Source organism: Enhydra lutris, unplaced genomic scaffold (genome assembly GCF_002288905.1).
Source record: "Enhydra lutris kenyoni isolate GAN:26980312 unplaced genomic scaffold, ASM228890v2 scaffoldscaffold64, whole genome shotgun sequence".
NCBI classification, from domain to species: Eukaryota; Metazoa; Chordata; class Mammalia; order Carnivora; family Mustelidae; genus Enhydra; species Enhydra lutris.
In genome coordinates this window covers 6,327,809-6,339,020 of record NW_019154148.1, presented here as the reverse complement: position 1 = coordinate 6,339,020, position 11,212 = coordinate 6,327,809, and positions in this window count along the sequence as shown.

Below are 11,212 nucleotides of genomic sequence, written 5' to 3'. Positions count from 1 at the left end.
GACACTCCATAGCTGAAGAATGGAGAACAATGGATTTATTCCTTCTATATACAGGAGAGAGATAGCTACCCTCCTCCCCTTAGACAAGGAAGGAAATATATTTTTACCCATTTGAGAGTAATTTAGAAAGGATCTCCGATTCTCAGTCTGACCTTTGAAGTGTAAATATATCTTTCCAGGGGCGGGAGAAATGGTTGAAGTTTCTGGCTTTTAAGATGCAGAGATGTATGTGTTCAAGGTCTGGCATTCATACCATTTGAAATATAAAGACCTAGGGTGATAGGGTTTCAGTCTCCCTTTGATGTTGGGGCCTAACATAGGGATGCAGTCCACTCTATAACCACTTTGCCCTCTTGATCCTTTCAGATCAGAGCAGTTAACTTGATGGTTGCAGACTTATTTCTTAGAGCATTTTTCTAAGGGCAGTGAAGGCAAACCTTAACTTTATATTATATACATTTTTTTGTGTGTGTATCTCAGAAGGCTAGGATATTGACAATGGGCCAGTATTACAGTTTTATTGGAAGTCTTGATGAAAAAAGATAAGAATAGTAAAAATGTATAAGGATAGGGAAAAAAAGAGAGATGGTTCAGGCATACACTGCAGTCTAAACCGCATGTACACAGAACATGCAGAGTCCCACTCAAATAAATTATTAACAGTAATGAAAAATTCAGCAAGCTTGTTGAATGCAAGATCCATACATAAGACTTGACAGAATCCTACATAGTAACAAATGAAAAATGAATTTGGAAAATAAAATTTTATCTGCGATGGTGACTGGTAACTGGGAATATATGTTTTAGAAACCTATAGTCAGTTCATCATGTGGAAAATTGGAATACTTAATTGGAAAAATTAAAGAAGACTCAAAGAAAGGCAGAGATAGAAGCTAGTCCAGAGGTCAGACTCAGTTTTGTGAAATCTCAGTTCTCTTGAATCTGTATCTGAGTGAATTTCTAATTGAAATCCTTAGGGCCTTTTTGAGGAATTGGAAAAGGCTGATAACAAAAGTCATAGGAAAGAATGAGGTTCATAGGAAGTGAAGAAAAACTTGGAAGAAAGAAAAGTTGCAATATAAAAAATTAGGAAGGAATATAAACTCAAGGTTCTCCAGAGAAATGGAACTAGTGGGGGGAGGGTCGATTGATTGAGATTGATTATAATGAATTAGTTCACATAACAGTAGAGGCTGAGAAGTGCCAAGATCTGCAGTCAGCAAGCTGGAGACCCGGGAGAGTCAATGGTGTAGTTCCATTCTGCATCCAAAGGCCTAAGAATTTGGAGAGCAGATGGTATGAATTCCAGCCTGAGTGTAGAAAATTAGTGTCCCAGCTCAACAGTTGGGCAGTTCCTTCTTACTCAGCCTTTTTGTTCTATTCAGGTCTTCTAATGATTAGGTCAAGGACATGCACAAGAGGAAGGGCATCTTCTTTATGCAATCTATAGATTCAGATGTTCATCTTGGCCAACAACACCCTTACAGACTCATCCAGAATAACATTTGACCAATTATCTGGGCACCCCATGGTCCAGTCAAACTGACACTTAAAATTAATGGTCACAATAGCTGACTCATATATTTTACTCACTATATATGAGGCACTATTCTAAGCACTCTGCATATGTTAATTTCCTTAGTTTTCATAGTCACCTATGAAATAGGTATGATTTTTATCTCCATTTTATAAATGAAACGAAGGTTCACTGAGGTTAACAACCTGAATATTTAACCCAATGGTATAGAATGCCAGGACGTAGCCACACATACATGGAATCTTGGAATAGGATGAAGACACCATTGCCCATCAGTTGGGGAGAAGACAGTATTGTGATGATTGCTCATCTTTAATAAGTTGCTATTTTAGCTCACAGCATACAGAATAAATTGCAGATGAATTCCAGATTGCAAAGTGAAAAGCAGAAGTTCAAAATTTGAACCAAAAAATGTAGAAGAATATCTTTATGACATTGTAGTGAGGAAGGAATTCTCTAAGACAAGGTACGAAAAATCCCACCAAGATTGATAGTTACATCGAAGTGTAAAACATCTCTAGTCACTATACCTCAGAGGAACTTGTTGCCTGCCATGTACTGCTAATCACTTGAGTATATTAACTGAGTTAGTCCTCACAAAACAAACTGAAAACGTTCATACCTGATGACCTAGCCATCTTGCTTCTACAAAGATACGTTACAGAGGATCTTGTGTTTCTTTGTGCCTGCTCTGTTGTAACCACTCACAATTGAAGGCAATACAGCTATACTCTAAAGAATGAAATCGATGAATAGATAAATAAGTAAGGCATATTCAGATAATTGAAGTTTTTAAGATTAAGAAGCTTAATCTATATGACTCAGTGTAGATATAGCTCCCCCAAATTTTGAGTGACAAAGAGTAAGTTGCAGAACATATGTAGGGTATAATATTGTCTGTCTACTTTTAGAAACACAAAAAACTATTTTGTACACTGTGAATTAACACATGAATTTTAAAAATGTAGACATATAAGAAAACTTAAAACAATATGTCATGAGCTTCTAGAGCTTTAGTGTATTTTTTTCAATGAGTAAATGTCAAATGTTAACATTTATTAATTCTGGGTGATGAGTATGTAGATTTTTAAGAACAGAACCATATTTACTCATGTATAATTATGAAATATTAAATAAGAATTGAAACAAAATAAGAGAAAAATATTGTACCACAGAGACAGACTGGGGTGTTCATAGTTCTTTTGTATGCATGTAGTGATTTTGATTAAATATTGATGAAAGAAGGATGATAGTTTAAGAGAGGGAGTGAGATATTACTCTCTGTAGCCCCTTCTGTACTTATGGAACCCAAGGTTACTGACTCAAAGTAGGTGACTAGACTGTTTTAGGATGAAATCATGAAGCTAGCAACACAGTCTTTATGGATATTACAGACTGGGGCTGAAGTGCCTCAAACATACCCATGGGGATTGTCCTTGATTCTTTCAGTAAGAACAGGTCAAGGTAGAGATGTAGGGAGCTGAGCAGATTATCTGCCACTCTACAAATGCTCAGTGCTAGTTGTTGATAGTATTACATGAATTGAGTTACTTGTAAATTTCAACTGTATTTTTCAGAGCATAGAAGGCATAAAGCTTCTGTAAGTCTTTGGAAGTTGGGTGGAAATCAAGAGATAGAAGAGTTTAGAAATGACTTTTTGAGATCCTTTACTTTCTTGTCAGCAGCGATCTGTTATTTGAGACATTTGCTTTTCCATCCAAAGCATCCCCATACTTTATTTATGGCTTGGAGTGTTTGCCTACAATAAGTAGGAATCTTAAGCCTCTAAAATAATTTGGGGGAATGTCTTTTAGCTTAGGAACTCTGTGCATTTTTGTTTGAAGGAGGTAGGCAGTGAGCCCTGAAGCATTGGCTGGTTGATGGACAGGACACCAAAGGATTTCCCTGGGCCCTTCACCATAGCCTAGAAGATGGCCTCGAGTGTTTCAGACTATGAAAAACTAACTGTGAAACACTAACCAGATTGGTTTAGTAATGTGGTGAGAGTGTCTGCCTCTAAGGGATGGAGTCACATTGAACCAAGCTCACCAAGGCTAACGTACGCAAGCCAGAATGTAGGCTATTGATTTACAATGACCTGAGTCCTTAGGGCAGCCTGACCAGTACATTTCCACCTTATTAGCAAAGCTCCTGGAGAGTTTACCAGCCAAACACATCATGTTACAGCATACAGAAGTATGTTTAACAAAGATGTGTACTTTTATGACATTGCTTTAATGGACAGTGCCAACTTTTCCTTCTGAATTTATTTATTTAGGTGTCTGTATATTTTCCCCTCACTTCCCAGCCTTTACAAATGCCAACTGATTGTCTGGATATTTCATTAACTAGCTTTGACAATGTATTAGAGTTGCCATAGTTAGCAAACATAAATGCAAAGGAAGACACACATTTAGCAAATAAAAATATGTACTGTGCTTTCTGTATTTATAGGCTTGATTCTGCTTTTTGTTTGCTCTTAAGATTCCACATATAAGTGAAATCTTATGGTGTTGGTCTTTCCCTGTCTCACTATTCCACTTAGGATAATACCCTCTAGGTCCATCCATGTTGTCACAAATGGCAAGACCTTACACTTTTTACAGTCGAGTAATATTCCATTGTATATGTCTATGACATCTTCTTTGTCCCGACAAAATGTGTGAAGGGGAGTGGGAGATACAGGCTTCCAGTTATGGAATGAATAAGTCATGAGAATTGAAGGTACAACATAGATAATACAGTCAGTGGTATTTCATAGCATTTTATGGAGACACATGGCAGCTACGCTTTTGGCGAACAGAGTGTAACATACAGATTTGTTGAATCACTATGTGGTACACCTGAAAAAATGTAAAATTGTGTGTTGACTATACTGAAAAAGAAGTATTCTACACTTTTCTTTCTTCAAAATTTAAGAAACTTTATTGAGATATAATATAGAAGCTGTATAACTTACCCACTTAAAAGTTAGCGTTTTTTAGAAGGTTCTTACGGTTGCGCCTTCATCTTCATAATATAATTTAAGAATATTTTCTTCCTCCCTAAAGGAAACCCATATCCATTAGTAGTTATTTCAATCCTTCCCCTTCTCCAACTCCCTCTGCTCTAGGCAACCACTAAATTTGTTTTGGTCTCTAGATTTGTCTCTTCTGGAGAGTTCATAAAAATGGAATCATACAATACGTGGTCTTTTGTAACTGACTTCTTTCACTTAGTATATTTTCAGGCTTTATATATGTTGTAGCATATATCACTACTTCATTCCTTTTATGTCTGAATAATATTCCATTGTATGAATATAGCCTATTTTATGTATCCATTCATTTGTCCGTTACTTTTTGGTTTGTGTGAATGATACTGCTATGAATTTTCATATACAAGTTTTTGTGTGAACATAGGTTTTCCTTTCCCTTGGGCTGATTCCTTGGAGTAGAATGGCTGTGTCTTATGCTATCTCAGTGTTTAACCTTTTGAGGAACTGCTAAGCTGTTCACCAATATAACTACATCATTTTTACATTTCTACCAGCATATGAGGATTTCAGTTTCTCTACTTTTCCCAAACCCTTAATGTGGTCTCTTCTTTTTTATTATAGCCACAATTGTGAAGTGGAGTAATACCTCATTGTAATTTTGATTTACATTTCCCTGATGGTGAGTGATGTTGAACATATTTTCATGTGTTTATTAGTTGTTTGGAGAAATGTCTATTCAGATCCTTTGCCCATTTTTAAATTGGGCTGTCTTTTTTATTATTGAGCTGTAATTATTCTTTATATACTCTGAATGCAAATTCTTCATCAGAGATACTCTGTACAAATGTTTTCTCTTTTTTGATGGGTTATAATTTTATTTCATTTCATAATGTGCAGTGTGAAAGTTTTCAATTTTCATATGGTCTAATTTACCTATTTTTTCCTTTTGTCACTTGGGTATTTGGTGACACATCTAAGAAACCATTACCCTAGCCCAAGATGACTCCTTGTTTTCTTCTAAGAGTCTTACAATTTTAGCTCTGTGATCATTTTTTAGTTAAATTTTGTGTATGATGTGAGGAACAAGCCCAATTTCATTCTTTTGCTTTTGGTTTGCTCTTATTTTTGTAGTTTCTTAAGATGGAACGTGATGTTACTCATTGAAATCCTTCTTCTTTGTTAATATAGACATTTACCATTATAAGTTTCACCCTGAACCCTGATTTGGTTGTAGCCTGTAAGTTTTTTTTTTTTTTTTTCCATTTTCATTCATCTCAAAATACTTTCTAATATCCTTTGTGATTTCTTCTTTGGCCAATTTGTTATTAGCATATTTAAGTTCGTGGTATTTCCTTCAGTTCTTGGCTTCCTTCGTTCCTTCCTCCCACTCTCTCTCCCTTTTTTCTTTTCTTTCTTTCTCTCTTTCTCTCAGAGAACGGGAAGGAGACAGAGAGAGTGTGAGTTCACAGCAGGGGGAGCAGAAGGAAGAGGGAGAAGCAGACTCCCTGCTGAGCAAGGAGCCTGATGCAGGACTCAGGGATCATGGCCTGAGCTGAAGGCAGATGTTTAATTGGCTGAGCCACCCAGGCATCCCTCAGTTATTGGTTTCTGATTTCATTTCTGTGTGATCAAAAAACATACATTCCATTATTTCAGTTATTTTTAATGTATTGAGATTTGTTTTATAGTTCAGTGTATTATCTGCTCTGGAGAATGTTCTGTGTATGCATGAGAAGAACATGTATTTTATTGTCCAGTGGAGTGTTGTAGGGAGTTGTTAGTTCTAGTTGGTGTATAGAATTCATCAAGTCTTATTTTCCCTTGTTGATCATCTGCCAGGTTGTTCTACACATTGTTGGAAGTGAGGTAATAAAGTTTCCAACTATCATTGCTGAATTGCCTATTTTTCCCTTTTGCTTCTTTTCATCTTGCCCTTCTCAGTGTGGGACTTCCAGCCTATGAGTGAGTGGGAAAAGGGGATCAGAGCCCCAGTACTTTCTGCCTGCAGTGCCTGGGGTAGAGCTTCTACCCTCCAAGTGGCAGCTGGGTGGGGGAATACAGTCCCAGTCCTGTTGTCCTCATCTGCCTGGAACAGAGCTTCTGCAACATGAAGCTTGTGGGGGGGGGGGGAGGTGAGAAGCGCCAGAAGCCTAGTCTTCTGGTGGTGAATCCATGGCTTCAAAGTGGGAGAGTGGGGAGAAGGGAGCGCCTGTCTTCTTGACTGCATACTCCTGGGGTTGAGCTTCCTGCTATAAGGGACTGAGTCATGGCTCAAATGCCACAGATTCTCTTTCTACTGAGATGTAGTTGATTATTTTGAGTGAACGGCTCTCCATTGGCTGTATATGCATTTAGGACAATTTCCAGAGAATATGAATGATTGATGGTTGTTTTTTATAATTTGCACCAGTTAAATTGTTGTTTTTCTCGGGAGAGAGTCTGCTCAGCTTCTTACTCCTTCATTTGCAAACCTGTTCCTTCCTTTTTTTAAGATTCTGAAATACCATGATTTTTTTTTGCTTCCTTCTATTTCCTCTCTCACTTTTGGTTTAATGATTTATTTTTATAAGAAGATCATTTCAATGTTAATAATATGAAATGGAATTGTAAAGGTATATTCAATAAATAGTTTCTTCTCTATGGGATCACTGTCTGCCATTTCTTAGCTATTCTATGAACACAGATGGCTTCATTGAAATTTATGTGGAGACTGAGTCTGATAAAAAATTGTAGATCATATTGCACTGACTCTGCTCTCATTCCTATATAACAGTGATGTACTACTGTCTGTGAGCTTCTGCAGACAGTAATTTGGGGACAGTACCTTGGAACCTTATTCAGGCAAATCATCACATCCTTTAGTTTCCTTGTGCAATGTCTTGTTACATGGCATTAAATTTCAGGCCAACCATGTTAACAGCCTCTGATTCTTACCTGGATTTAATACTGGTATCACTCCTAATCCAGACAAAATGTACCGCTTTATAATTGCAATAGTGTACTAGTTATATTTCCGTCTAGTAGCCATGGTCCCTGTGGTCAAAAATAAGACAGAAATAATTTACATGACAGAATTAATTTCACTGGACACAGGGCTTTCCCCATGTTGTGAGAGTCAAGCAAAGATCGGGATAATCAAGGCTCAGAGAAAGAGGTATTCTCAAATACTGTATAAAGCCCCCAATTAAACCAACTTTCTAGATCTGTTAGGTCTGATCATTTCCTAGTACAGCACTTTATCCATATTCACATAATGGCAACAGGAATGGTGGTGGGAAGTGGAGAACCTACCAAGAGAGATACCATCCTGGAACACCCCTCTCTTTTTTATTCTGAAAGTTCTGAAAGATCATCTTGTCATTGTGAATTCCCAGTATTTTATTTTATTTTAAGATTTTATTTATTTATTTGACAGACAGAGATCACAAGCAGGCAGAGAGGCAGGCAGAGGGCGGGGGGAAGCAGGCTCCCTGCTGAGCAGAGAGCCCGATATGGGGCTCGATCCCAGGACCCCAGGATCATGACCTGAGCTGAAGGCAGAGGCTTTAACCCACTGAGCCACCCAGGTGCCCCCCCCAGTATTTTATGATATGTAATTTCTACCAAAAAACACTGAAGAATCCTGGTTTGATTAGCCATCATAGTATTTCTTGCACATTAAAAAATAATAAGTATCAAATATTGTGCCTCAAATAAGAAGCAGACATTCATCTCTTCTATTGTATTTTCTGAGGACCCTAATTGGGTCCAAACTCTGGAAGCATCCTTACTTAACCAAGGTTTAACAAAGTAATTTCATCTTAACAGAAGGGAAAGCCACTATATATTTGCCCTGCTATTCAAGGCTATTGCAAGATATTTCCAAGCAGTGAATGAGGGAGGAAGAGAAGAAAGTTTCTAGTTTTTTGGCTCCTTTGGATTTAACATCTAATTTTGCTTTAGCATCACACCTATTATGATTATTATAAGTTGAGTCTTAAAGTGTATTGAAACACAGTATCTAAAGCCATAAGCATTGTGTGACAGGACAAAGTTCTAACATCTTAATGTTCCTCCTCCCACAATCTCATCTAAGTTCCTCAGTTTGTAGGGTTAGACCTAGAAAACCAAGTGACTTGTCCAAAATCAGACAGGTCTCTTGTCCAAGTCTCATAGTCCTTTGAGCTCATGGAGCTGCCTTTTAAGAGAGGTAATCTCCCGGGATATAAAGACAGTTCATAGTGTTCAACACTTCCATCCCCTTCCTGGTTTCTTAGACTGACCTGCCAAACAAGTAGGAGTAAAAGTTGGTATCAGAGTTCATGGCTCGCCTTCCTTGCCACAGCAAACCCTTCAGCCATTTTCTGAAATGGCAGGGTCATGTTACAGTGGAGCCCACAGAAAACTGGGTGACTTTTTGGAGCAGGAATCTGGGCTTGCCTGTTTTAGACGCATAGAGTGAGAAAGTCAGAAAACTGTGGTTTTAATCCACTGATATTGTGGGTCGATTTGTTACCTCGGCAGAGCCAGTTCTGTCCTTAACATAATTTCCAAAGCTCAGGAGAAGAGATCACTTGAAGCAATTGTTGCATAGAAGATTCTCTTAGTTTGTGGAATTCTCTGATGATGCCGACTAAGGAGGACACCATGTCTACTCAGCCTGCTGAAGAATAGCAGGAAGGAGCAAACTTAAACGGAGCCCAAGGCCTGAGGGGATTTTTCGTGTTTTTTCTTCTAATTCAATAGACCACTTCTGTGTTTTTGGTAAAACACTGCCCGTCCTTGTGTAGAGATAAAATGGGCTCACTTTTGGTTGTTGAGCAGCACAGACAGCTAATAGGAAGCACACTTAAACCTGAGGTTCTTTAAAAAAAAAAAATGTTTTAAAACCCATTTGAAAATAGTCTGGTTTAAATCACCTCATATGGAAGACACTAAAGATATTAAGTTTGCTGAGAGGCTTTACAGTGGATTCTAATGACACTAAAGTATTTACCAGTAATATGATTTCTTTATATGTTGCACAGCCATTTTTATGTTATATTAACTTCATTTTGTGTTCTTTGGATCATTCCCGCACTGCTAAGTATGCAATGGGTTGTGGCCTAATTGCCTTATTATGCACTATTAAATAACCTATAAAAAAATGAACAGAAGTGTGAGTTAAACAGAATGAGACTTGGTCACTGTGGGTGGTATGGGAGAACAACGCAATAGAATCGTCACAAATATAAATGGAATATTAAACAGAACATACCACCAGAATCAAAACCTTTCAGAAGATTTCTCATTTTGGAAAAAAACAAAAACAAAAACCCAAAATGGACCAATGGGGACTTACTTAAATCCCAATGAAGTGGAGACTTAAATGTAACTCACTTAAGGATAGCTTCTATTTTACAAACAATACTTCCTTTTCAGTATTTTACACCTAATTTAAAATGTTCACATTCTCCCTGCTCTCAATAGTATATTAAAAGCTGTAAGTGATAATACTTACAGGGTTTTAAAAAAATTAGCTAAGTCATTCCTTTTCAAAGGCATCTGCCTCCTACAGGTAATTGGATAGGGGACAGAGTGAAAAGGACAGATATGTCCTGTTATTTCTCAAAAAGTAAGATTGTTTGTGTACTAAATAGAGTACTGACTAGTGATTGCCCACCATAACTGTTCTGTACAGTTCAATTAAAGGAAAGACTTGAAGGTCAAAGTTTATAAAAACGGGTGTCGTTCTCATAGATGCTAGTTAGTTGGGTTTTCATCTGGCTTCCCTGATTGTGGTGTTTGTTTTGTTTTTATGTGTGTGTGTGTGTGTGTGTGTATGTATATATTTTATGAAGTAAACATTTCTGTCTGAAACAAGAATATTCTTAATCTGTTTGCCTACTCGCCTCACCAAGACACCCTTTCTTTGACTTGGATGATCAGCCCCCAGTGTGTGAACTTCCACATCCGGACCTCACAAGATGTTTCCCCTTCTTCCAAGATTAGCTCCTAATCTCCAGCCCCTCTGTGCTTATTCCCATTTTTATGTGATTATACACCAAAATTCAACGTGTCTAAAACGAAATTTGCCTTCTCCCTGCAGTCTTACCTCCAAAATCCATTACTTCTCTCAGTGACGCTATCTGTCTTCCTGCCCCAAGCTTGCATTCTCCAAATCCCCTTTCTTTCTCCCCTCCTTTACTTCCGTTCCACCCACATCTCTTCAGCCCCAGATCCAGGTCATTCAGATAGCTCCTGCTTTCTGACCATAACCCTCCTCAGCCTGGCCCAGCCCTCAATACAACTCAGCAGCCCTGGGGTAGCGGCTCCTTGACTGGTCCCCTGGCCTCCCTCTCCTGATACACAGCAGCCCTCCTCAAATACTCCTGTCACCATGGTTTTCAGCTGTTGGTAATACCCTCTCTCTTCTCTTTTGCTCACGGAGTAGGGTAACAAGGTCCCAGCCTCAGACTCAAGGATTAACACAGATCTGCCCCCATCTGTGTTTTTTCTCTCACTTTCTATTTCTTCTCAAACAGGTCTTTCCACTCCAGCCAAGACTAGTTGCTCTTTTGGATTTTGAGCCTTTTCTTGCATATTTCTTGCTTAGAAAGAGGAAACTCTGCTGTTCCCGGCCAGATCTATCTTAGTGTTTGTGCACCATATCCCCCTCTATTTTTTTTTTTTCCATGTCACTTGTCTTCTTTATTTTACTTTCCAAATGTCCCATTTGC